A 9,879-nucleotide genomic window follows, 5' to 3' on the forward strand; every position below is an offset into this window, starting at 1 on the left:
AAAACACTTGTAAACATTTTTTTTTAACTTTGTAATTTTTTAATTTTTTTTTTTCCATACTTTGTGGACCAGGTGCGAACGCAGATCCTACAATTTTAATGAACCACCGTTCTGCCAGATCAAACATACCCATTCCTGTGTCTAGATACATCTTCTATTATTATATGTAATCATTTTTTTAAATAGTCAACAATATAGGAACCTATTCGTTACCACACACACACACAGACATTCAGCTTTATATTATAGATATATATATTATTTGGATTCTTCAGACTATTGTTCTCAATTGAGTGTTATTTTCACAAGTTTCAGTCGATGTAACCTCCGACCTTCTTCAGGTGTATCTTGTTGATCTCAGGAATGTTTCTGTTGAACTCAGAAATCTACATGGAATTTCAAACAGAACCCTTTTTTTACTTCACAAGGAGAGCATGCTCTCGTTCTATCAGCCATGATTGGGCAACCAAGAAATACAATTGCGAATAGGACCTGTATCCTGTTGTGGCTGACAGAATGAGAGCATACTACCCTTTTCTAATATTTTATTTCAATAAATCGCTTCGCAATAGAAATACTGAAGAACAATACAAGTAAAAGAACTTATTTGCCTTGCAACCACTTCCAGTAGAGCTATGCCAGAAGTTAGGAAGTACATTAACTGACTATAATTGCGCCAGATCAGAAGAGATAGACACAGCGAGAAACCAATGCTCTTTGAAATGTTGCCATAGACAGCTGTGTCATCTGCGTAGATACCAACAAATGATCTCAGAATATAATTTAAAAGATTTTTAATGAAGATCTGGAAGAGAGTTGGGGCATGCCAGCATTGATACTATGTGTTACAGACGTTTGCATATCAACAACTATTTTCATATGTTAGAGAAAAAGGTTCAACAGCTGTGAAGACATTGGCGGATATTTCATAGCTAGTAAGTTAATAAGGCAACCCTTTGTGCCAGATCCTATCAAAAGCTTTTGATATGTCAAGAACTATTGCTTTAGAAACAAAGCCCATCAAAGGATTGACTAATCCTATGTTAGTGTTAGGTGACATTTCTGAATTTTTGAGATGATGATTGATTATTTGTATCATTTGGATTCATTGGACTCTTTTTCTGATCTTGAGTGTGATTTTCACAACGTTTCGGTCGATGTAACCTCCAACCTTCAACCGCAAGGACTTGTGGCGCAGTGGTTAGAGTACTTGGAAAAATCAATTGTAAAAAGTGATATTTTCCTGAAGGTTAAAGGTTCAATCCTCAGTGTGGGCGACTGGAAAATACAATTGCAAATTACTTAGGACCTTGATCCAGCCATGGCTGACCGAACAAGAGCATGCTACCCCTGTGAAGTAAATAGAGGCTTCTGCTCAAAATTCCATCCAAATTCCCAAATTCGACAGAAACATCCCAAGTTCGATAAGATAAACCTGAAGAAAGTCGGAGGTTACATCGACCAAAACGTGAAAATCACACTCAAGATGAGAACAGTAGTCAGATGAATACAAATAATACTGTTAGTTGTGTTAGAATTAATTGCACAATTAGTTTTAATGTTACTGTAATGTACTGAGTCTGTTATGTTTAATTTGTGTCTTAGAAGCATTGTCCAGAGAGTTCTGTGTAATACTATCAGCATCCCACCCTCCAAATGTTGGGAAGTTGGAGAGAAAGAGAAGTTTGCCAAAAGGAGGTAAACAAAGGCATACAAATTAGGGTTGGTGGAGAGACAATGTATAGGAAGTTGTTCACTAAGGAAAACAAAAAGAAGCTCAAATGGGGTTGTTGGTCAATGTGGGGCAATGGTTGAAAGAAAGAAGGTCAATATGGTTAAAGTTAGTTCACTATAATTTTTAGGAATGGCAATGAATTTTGCAACAGTTTATGATGGTTAGAAACAATTGAGACAGTTGCAAGCTTGATTCAGTTGAAGGCAGATCATAGCTTGGACCAAATCGGGAGAGGTTTGGAAGATCAAGATGAGCTGACGTCAACCAATGAATTTGGCCTCGACAGAAAAACTAAGATGTGGACGTTAGGACTTTGAAGGTAGTTTCACACATGAACCCAGAACCCAACTGACATGCACAGAATGTGTTTTCTTTAGATTTGTTTTATTTTTTAGGCACTTATGAATCTGTATGTACCTGCTCGCTGGTCACCACTGTGAAAGACAATGATAAAGCTAAAAGAAGGAAGATGAAAGAAAAGAAATCCACAGTAAACAACGTTAGGGTTGCTGATTTTGAGCAAGCGGGAGACCACATGTCCAGAAGAAATGCAGCATGCTGATGGTTTAATAATTGCCTGTGAAACAATGGATGACTTAAAGACTCAGAAAAAAAGTAAAGGTCTGAAACTAAATATTACCAAGATCAAAATGATGACCAGTAGTTGTAGCGTTGGAAAGTTCCCCCTGCTCAGTTTATGGAAAAGGAGTTGGATGCAATTCAATTCTGTAAAGATTAGTGATAGGTTAGTTTGGATGTCAATTTCTTAAAGCTGTCTAACACATACCAGCATGTAAAATGGACGTTAAACTGAAGAAGGAGATGATGATGATGATGATGATGATGATGATGATGATGAGCATTATTGGTAACACCATGTGCAATAAATTTAAATTAATCTCACTCATAATCTCTGTCTGTCTATCTATCTATCTATCTATCTATCCATATACTATTATATAAAAGGAACTTTGTCTGTGTTCGTGTCTGGTCTCTATAGACTCGAAAATGGCTGGGCCAATTTTTATGAAATTTCATATGAAGGCACTTTACATGTCTGGCAGTGTTCTTAGATATGTTTTATATCAGAATATCTTCAATAAATATCAATAATCGATACTCAAAATAATTCGATCAAAGAATGAACACCTTAAATAGCCAAACATCACAAGTGCATTTCAGAAGCTTTATTTACCATACAATCAGAAAGGTCAGGCATATAAAATTAACAGTAGGTTCTTTGATATGACAGGGGTGCCTTCAGAATGAATGTTTCTGTTTAAAACACAATTGCACTATGATACTTGGCTTTTTCATTTTAAACTTAAATTACAGCCATTATCTCTGTAAAAGCAATAAGGCTGGCCATATAAAATCAACAGTAGGTTCTTTGATATAACAGGAGAGTGTTTAAAATGAATGTTCTTGTTTAGAGCACAATTTAACCATGATACTTGACTTTTCCATTTTAAACTTTAATTAAAGCCATTATATATAAAAAATAAATTTATAAAATCAACAGTAGGTACTCTACAGTGCAATATAGACTAAGTCACTGTGGGGAGGCATGTGTAGTTTTCGTCTCACGTATACTGCGATGAGTTCCAAACTAGAGTAGGTGATCAATCGATTGAATTGGAAAATGGGTGATTTCATCAATTTCGATGGCAATAAAAATATGAAAGTGTGAAACATTCGTTGATCATCATTCAATTCTGGCCAACGTAGGGTTTCCCTGCTAGTTTATAAATGAATCGAAAAGGTAGATTAGATTCTCAAACCTTGGTAGAGCAACTAGAAAACTTTGAAAGAGCACGAAAGTTCTTATCTCCATTTTATTCTAACCTGTTTCTGATCGACTTTGACTTTTCTTTTTCCTTATGTTTTAATTTTCTAATCATGACATTGCTTCTGTTAAGCTGAGGTATCGTTCTGTTCAGTTCTAGGAAGTCCACACTCCCAGGCTTTATCATCTCTTTCCAAGAAAGACTTAGTTTATCACTGATCAGCTGAGGTGCCCCTACCATTGAACGGTAATGTGGCTGCTCAGGCATTTTTTGCGCACACACTTCTTGTTCACTGGCTTTTCAAGCTCTACCTTCCGACCTTATGTCACATCTTCCTATGGTGGGAGGGGGATTAATACTGATTCATCATCCAAGTGACCGTACAAGGGTTATCCACTGTCTTCTATTATATAAGTCTCAAACGTCGGTTTGTGTGTTTGTTTTAATTTTCTTATCACTTTGTTTTTGCCGGGGATGGGGCATTCTACCGGATGCCAAACATTCTCCCATTAGTTTAGTTACTCCAACCGAGAGATCTTTTTAAGATTCTAACTATCACTTTAAGTGCTATTTTTTGTTTGTGTGTGTGTTCATATGTCCACTAAAAACTTTTGTCAGCCGCAGCGGACTGGACCAAAACTGGTACCATCTGAAAGAGCGATCTCTCGGATGCATAATATCTGAAAATTAGAAAAAAAGATTAATTCTGTGGTGGTCAACTGGACCATTTCTTGCAAGGAGGTAACCCATGCTTTTTCATAGTTGACTGGCTTTCTTTTATATAAAAGAAAGCCAGTCAACTATGAAAGAGAACAAATAATTTCATAAAAAGGTCAAGGAAGATCTGAACTCAGAATGGTTAAAATTCCTATTTACTTGCCTCCCACAATGGAAAAATTAGATGCAAGGTTAGTTTTTAATGTGTAGAAAAACCCAGATTCCTCTCACCACCCAAAAAAAAGGGCACTATCGATTGGAACAAAAATAAATATTGTCTTACTTTAGAAGAACTCCTCCTGACTGATGACACAATAATCAAAGTGTAGCAGTAGAGCAATGAAACTTGGCACAGTTATTAGTCTTTCTTTTCATGGCTGGGAAGAGGTGGCAGTCAGAGGGTGCAAGATCAGGAGAGTAGGGAGGATGAGGAAAGATTTCATAACCACACGCCCGTGCTTCTGATCTGGCGACATGCGAGTTGTGGACCAGAGCGTTGTCCTGCAGGAGGAGCGTACCTTTGCTGATCTTACCCCACCTCTTGATTTTGAAAGTTTCCCTTAATTTCCTCAAAAGTTAAGCATAATAGGCTCCTATAATTGTGGTACCCTTGGCTAGGAAATCTGTCATCACTACTCCGTCCTGGTCCCAAAAGACTGTGAGCATGACCTTGCCAGCGGAGGGCTGCACTCTTGCCTTCTTTGGAGGTGGTGAGTCCAAGTGCTTCCACTGCATTGACTGGGCTTTGATCCCTGGATCATAGTGATGGACTCAGGTTTCATCCTGTGTAATCAGTCTTTTTGAAAAACTTTGACTCATCTTCTTGGCACATCTCTAAATTCATCCTCGAGCACTCAACGCGTTCTCGTTTCTGGAATGATGTGAGCAACCTCTAGGAATCCATCTGGCAGACACCTTATGCATATGCAAATGGTCATGAATGATAGTTTCCACAGACCCTGTACTAATCTTGACATCTTGGGCTATTTGGCGAATAGTAATGTGCCAATCTTCCAAAATGGCAGCCTCAACTTGACAGACAGATGCCTCATCAATGGCAGAATGACCAGGTTTGGGAGCTGTTTCCACAGACTTCCAGCCATGTTTGAATTCACGATGCCAGCGTTTTACAAGGTCATATGATGGGGCATTATCACCATAAGTTTTTTTTCATTTCATCAAAAGTCTCCTGTGGTGTGCGTCCTTTCAAATACAAAAACTGGATCACTGCTCGACATTCAACAGGCTCCATTTCACACCTTACTCAGTTCAAACACCTGAAAAACAGAAACCACAATTAGTTTATAATCCGTAGAGATATAAATCATTGCACATGCAAAATTTCAGCTCGATCAGACAACTGGAAGTAGATCAGGGGCATTACTTATTGCACACCCCTCGTATCAGAACAGATACTACACTTTGTTCCTCGCCAAAGTTATTAACTTTGATAGATTTGCTGATTGAGTGATAGGTTAGTTTGGAAGTCGATAGGGATTTTTATCCTCGGCCCCCAAAATCAACAGAGATTAGACCATTCCTGTAATGATATGGTCCCTGTTGATTTTGCGGTGAGAGATTAGTTTTGTGCAGTTCTAGAAGGTTCACCCTCCTAGGCTTTGCCTTCTCTCTTTGAGAAGAGTTTAGTTTATTGCTAATTGACTGAGGCACCCTTACAGGGGAATGCCGACATGTCTGTCTAGGCACATTTTGCAAGTCAGAGTGTCCATCTCCGGGTGCGTTGACTTCTCAATCTCACTTTCTGACCTTGGTGTCACAGTTCTTGCAATGGGAGAGAATTATATACCCTTAAAGCTGTCCAATGCATATGCGTGGACATTAAACAGAAGAAGCAAAAAAGAAGATGGTGGTGGTGGTGGTACACCACATCTATCTATTCCTATAAAGTTATTTTGGTTTGGTTCGTTTGTTTTACAGCATATCAACCCTTATGAGTCATTCAATGCCGAAACGTAGGTTGTAGAATGATGGATGAAGTTAAATGCTAGTAATGCTTCAGTGTAACCTTTTGACTGCATCTTATAATAAGGCTTCGTTGCTTTTACAAATGTAAACATTTTATCATAAGATCTACTTTTAATTATATTATTATATGAAGATTTATTCTTTTTCCCCTTTAAGGAAGTACGAGAGGGTGCCATAGGTGTGTCATATTAAAAGTCTTTAGGATTTGTAATGCTTTTAGGGCACACCCTAATAAAATAAATAATTCGATACAAGCTTCTGAAATGACAAACGCAACAACTTCATAAAAGGTCACAGAAAAGGTTTATTGAGGAGAATGTGGTATTTTCCTTGTAGAAAGCTGGACTCCGGCACCTGGTATTATCGCGGTAGTTATTCCAGTGGAATCGTCGATACCGTAGAGATAACACTGAGGTGGAGAGAGAGAAGAAAAGGAGGTCCGTTCCGTTTGGAGTCTCCCAGCATAAGGAAGAGTTGTTCTTCTTCAAACCGGATGATGGCCGATTTCCTTTGGGGATAGGAAGTATCAATGCGCCGTACCCCTGACTGGTCAAGATGCGGCCGAATAGCACAGGGGAGAGGCATTGATTCGAGGAAGAAAAGAGTCCCATTTGTTTCTGCTACAAGTCTAGTCATTAACATTTCTCTTATATAAAGTTAAGCATGTCTAATCTATCTATACTCCTATAATTTTTCTTTTTTTTGTGTGTGTGTAATGATATCCATATTAAAAACCCTTTTTTCTATTTATTTAGTTATTTATTTGCTTCCCCACTGAGCAAATTAGGCACAAGGCCGTTTTTTAATGTGGAGAGTGAGGGGAGGGAGACCAGCTCCCCCGAGAGGGAACTGGATAGTGACAATTGGTATGAAAACCTACATTGACCAAAACTGATTGCTCAAAGGCAATGGTCTGATATGTGGAGTTGCCCCACATATGGTCTTTGATTGTAGTATCTGCCGTAGTATCTGCCAGAACAGATACTACATTTTGATAACAGAAAAGGCGAACCTTTTTTCTGTTTCTTTAAAAAGAAAATACAACTTTGTTATATATGGGTCATGGAATTGCATTCATCTGCAAAAGATCTAGCCAATTTGCACATTCTTTTAAACATTCATTTTAAGTAATTCCCTATTAGTTTTTTTCAGTTTTCATACGAGATGATCATTTTTAGTTAACTATTACGTGTAATTATATTCATGCAGGTATTTTATATGATTTATATTTACATAATATTCCATAAAAAGGTTATAGTAAACACAAACCTTTTTCCTATATATATTTATGTATGCGTATATATATATATATAGATATATATCTGCTTTAAAATTTTGCCTACCAAACTCCTCTCTCAGTTTTTGTTCTACAGACATAAAACTTAATATATAGGATATTTGAACCCGATGCAAAACTTTATATTTGGGTTTTAACCATGTAAAATCAGTGCAAAAGTGTGAAAATTAAAAAAACGGAATTTGCCAGGTGAAGGTTGAATAAGGCATTATGAATATGCATGCGTAACGTAATAGCTATTGGCTCATGTTTTTACTCTTTAGCCTTGCAGCAAACATGTCTTCATAGCTCAGGCATCAACATCAAAGGAAAAACTAAATATTCAGCTAAACGTTTTGGTTTCGATTCTCAATGGTGACATACAAGTCATTTTTTTTTTTAAACTTTTTAAATCATTACTATATATTGAGTCTAATATAATATAATAATAAATACGAAATCTGCATGAATAAAAAATATCATATTTAAGCGTATTTTACAACCGAGCAATTTGGGCGGTCTGCTAGTATTTGTATATTTTTATGTATAGGATTCATGCCTAAACTTATTAACCAATCTTTATGAATTTTAGAACAGAGCTGCCATGTACGAGTGGGTAATGTGAGCTATATTTAGTTTAATTTAATCCTATGCAAAAGGGGAAAAAAGAGAGGAAAGTTTTTTGCGAGAATTCAAGTACCACTAATTTTTGTGAAATTTTAGCAATTGTCACAAGACATCTATTAATAAAGATTCCCCAAATTTCAGTTTATTTGAAGAATTTTAAAGGGTTTTTTTAGGGAGCCTAATATAGACACAATATATGACCTGAAAATTCAAATATTTCAGATTTACATTAAATTCGATTTGTAGTCATTAGATACCAATTAAGCAAGATTCCCTGAATTTCAATTACTTCCTAAGACCCTTTTAAGCTTAAGACTTGAATTTTATATGTACATGTACAAGAGCCAAATATGCCCTAAAATGGAGTACTATTGCCACATCTAGGGAGGATCTACCCAAAAGTACCCTATCCTGCCTTGAAAGAGTTCAAAACTGGCTTCAAAACCTGGTCGGCAATGCCTTTTTCTCCTCCCTGCAACCTCTTTCTCACTGAAGAGACATTGTGAGCCTGTCTCTGCTTTACCATTATTTTTATAGGATGTGCTCATCTGAGCTTCATTCAATGGTCCCCCACCCCTCCTGTCAAACTTTCGCAAAAAGTAATCACCAAAATACAACCACTGCCAACAAGTTCTGCTACTCTCTATCCGTGCCCAAATCTAACCGTGAATAAGGCTTCTTTCCTAGAACTGCCGACCTGTGGAACTCTATTCCACTGGCCTGCTTTCCAGCTGACTATATGGTCATCTTCAAGTCCAATGTGAACAAGTTCTTGCTATCCCTTCCCCTTAAAAAGTTCAATTCTTCCTCATTCCCACCAAAAATATATCACTGAGCTTGACAAGTGGCAACTCCTCTGTAAAAAAAAAAAATATTGATTTTAATTTTCATTGGGAGGTGACAGTGACTAAGACACAGTTCATCTACATCCTCACAAAAGAAAAAAAAAACATACATAATTAGTGACTCCCTCCAAAACAAATAAAAAAAGAAAATACAGTTTCTAATCTAATAGGTCCTCCTGCACTGTCTGTCAAGCTCCAGCCTCGGTTGCATCACTGTGATTATTTTACAAATTACTTACATAAAATGTGATCTAATGAACTTACTTTATTTGTATTTGTCCAGTATAAATAGCCCTGGTCCACCTGACTAGTAGTAAAATCCCACCTCTTTCATTATAGAGATCTTTAGAGTCTCTTCTATAAATCTTTTATCACAATGCCCTCTTTAGACTTCAATGACTTGTTTTGGTATATTGTCACTTTTTTTTTTTTTTTTTTTTTTTTACAAACGTTTAAAAATAGTTTTCATTAAAAAAAATCCAAGCAGAATAATTACAATGGCAAAACTAGTGGTATCAATAATCTGCCGTTTCTTGTTGCCAATCACCTCCCACTCACACCTTCCGTCTCCCGGTTCTTTTTATAGCTCTGTCACGTTTTATATACTAACAATTGAAGCTGAAGCAGAGGAAGAGCTTCACCCTCAATCACCGATGGCATCACATGTGAGCGCTAAAGTAGTAGAAAGAGTAGATATTACACAACGTACAGCTATTAATATTAACATTAAGTAGAACCGTTAACTATTAATACTACTAACAGTAACATTAACCGCACGTTTTTGTAACAGCAGTAGCAGACGACGAAAAGAAGACATAGAAAAGCGTTTGAAGAATAAAAACATGGTATCGTCTGTTGGCGCCAGCATTTGGGAAAGATGTTTTCGTTTTAATGGAAATCATTTGT

The 9,879-nt window shown here is 36.9% G+C and overlaps 1 protein-coding gene across 1 annotated transcript in view; it reads right to left on the minus strand.

Moving 5' to 3' along the window:
• LOC145276747 (uncharacterized) overlaps positions 1–9,365 on the minus strand; it is a 288,238-nt gene extending 278,873 nt beyond the window's left edge. The window contains exon 1 of the mRNA XM_080127979.1: positions 9,238–9,365. The gene's annotated coding sequence lies outside the window, so the exon portion shown is untranslated. The remainder of the gene's footprint in view (positions 1–9,237) is intronic.
• Positions 9,366–9,879: the final 514 nt, after the last annotated feature.

Source organism: Euprymna scolopes, chromosome 5 (assembly GCF_053919585.1).
Source record: "Euprymna scolopes isolate OS-2025 chromosome 5, ASM5391958v1, whole genome shotgun sequence".
In the NCBI taxonomy this organism is placed as follows: domain Eukaryota; kingdom Metazoa; phylum Mollusca; class Cephalopoda; order Sepiida; family Sepiolidae; genus Euprymna; species Euprymna scolopes.